This window comes from Octodon degus, unplaced genomic scaffold, assembly GCF_000260255.1.
Source record: "Octodon degus isolate 3935 unplaced genomic scaffold, OctDeg1.0 scaffold00075, whole genome shotgun sequence".
NCBI classification, from domain to species: Eukaryota; Metazoa; Chordata; class Mammalia; order Rodentia; family Octodontidae; genus Octodon; species Octodon degus.
Window position 1 is genome coordinate 6,470,551 of NW_004524651.1, and position 2,127 is coordinate 6,472,677.

At 39.1% G+C, this 2,127-nt stretch overlaps 1 protein-coding gene across 1 annotated transcript in view; it reads left to right on the forward strand.

Moving 5' to 3' along the window:
• Smchd1 (structural maintenance of chromosomes flexible hinge domain containing 1) overlaps positions 1-2,127 on the forward strand; it is a 150,416-nt gene that overhangs the window by 60,046 nt on the left and 88,243 nt on the right. The window lies entirely within an intron of this gene.

The window sequence follows — 2,127 nt, forward strand, 5'->3', positions numbered from 1 at the left end:
GCATGTGGTGCTGGGGGATTGAACCGCGGTCTCTGTGCTTTGCTAAGCTTGTTCTAAGTAGGTGCTTTAGACCACTGAGCCATCTCACCAGCCCCTATCATTAACTTTAAATCACTGAGCAACATATGTACACAGTCATTCCTATAAAAGCTTGAGATTACTTTTATAAAGATTCTCAATTATGGGCTATTATGATACTTTAAAGATTTACCTAGTAGGGTGGGGGTATTACTCAGCTAGAATGCTTGCCTACCATGTGTGAAGCTCTAGATTTGAAAATAAGCACCATAAAAAAGTGTGAAATATTTGGCTGGGGAAATAGGTCTGCAGTTGAGCACCTGCCTGGCGAGTGCAAGCAAATGGGTTTGATTCCCCGTACTGCATGCTGTGCTGGCCCCAGAACCCCAGGTGTGCTGTGCAGGCCATCAAAGCCAGGTGTGGTGGTTTGTGCCTGTAATCCCAGTGCTGGGGAGGCTGAGACAGGAGGATCATTAGGAGTCTGAGCTGCATAGCAAGACCCTGTACCAAATTATTAAAAGTAAAACATTCAGAAAAATTGAAAGAATGCCATAATGAGTAGCTACATAATCCTCTCCCAGTTAAATGTCACTCTTCTACATCCATTGTGTCCTGCGTTGCCTCTCCTGAGTTTCTGTCTGTAATGCATCTGTTATGTTGTTTGGTTGATTGTGGATCCTGGGAGTTTTAGCTTAGCCTTGAAACATGGGTTAAGAATTTGGTAGGCAGACTTCCCATTCTTCATTAAGAATTTCAGTATGCATGTCTGCCTCACAAACTGACAACAATGCTTTGCAGATTTAAAATAGAGTTAGCACCTGAGGAAGTAGATCAGGGACAGATTTCCTTAAAAATATGTTCTAGGGGCTGAAGAGATGGCTCAGTGGAATAAGTGCTTCCCTGGCAAGCACAAGGGCCTGAGTTCAATCCTCAGTTCTGAAAAAGAAAAAAAAAATGTTCTATCTTCAACTTCTCAACCTTTACCCTCTATATGAATATTGTATTCAGATAACTTTATTATTATTTTTTTTCCAGATTAAAGTCAAATGTTGTTTATTAATAACTGATATCCCTCCAGCTAAGAGCTGCAAAATGTTTAGGTGGAATAATTTTTAGTTTTGACTTTTCCCAATGGGAATGCTTAATATGGTTTAAAATATACAGGAGGAAAGGAGAAAGCTTCAGTAACTTTGGGAGCTTGTCTTTTTTAATTTTAGAGACAGTTATCACATGAGGGTGTAGCATCCTAAATATATTCTCACTCATCAGGTGAAGAACAATTGGTACAATACCATCTTTTTTTTTAAATTAAGAAATACTTTACTTTTTGAATTAAAAATGATACAGAGCTGTAGTCCAGTGGCAGCCACTTGTCTGCTGTGCCCAGAGCTCTGGGTTGAGTGCCCAGCACTGGGGAAAGTTTTGCAGAACAGTCTTATCCAGCCTCTTTTGTTGTCTCTTCTTTTTTTTTTTTTTTTTTTCCAAAGTTTTATTGATAAACAGCAATGAGACAGTTTCAAATCAAATCGGAAGTACTGTTGTCTCTTCTTATGGAGCCTTTGTATACACGATTTTCTTAATTGCTGTTCCCAGTGGAATTTCAGATACTACAGACTTCCCCTCTATCTATTGTAGAAATTTATCAGTGTGCCGTAACAAGGAATGTTTTTTTTTCAGTGCTGGAAGTGAAGCCTGGGGCTTTTTGTCTGCTAGACAAGCACTCTACCACTGAGCTCTACCCCCAGCTCCTGCAAGAAAATTTTCATTACTGCATTGAGAATTTGAATAGTTTACATTTATGTATGTATGTATGTATGTATGTATGTGTGTGTGTATTTTAGGGAAGGGTTTACAGGGTGTTCATGGTCTCACTACTAAATGGGACTCATAATGATCCACCTGTTTACAGTCTCCCAAGAGCTGGGATTAACAGGCGCGCTACCACACCTAGTCTCTGAATAGTTTACATATAAAATGTCTCCATTCACACCTCTTTTCTGAGCTAATTACTTGCCATGTGGTCAACCAGTATTCATTGCTTTTTCAAAATAAGATTTAGGACAGAACACATTTGTTACAAGCATTAACTATTGAGACCAAAGATGATAT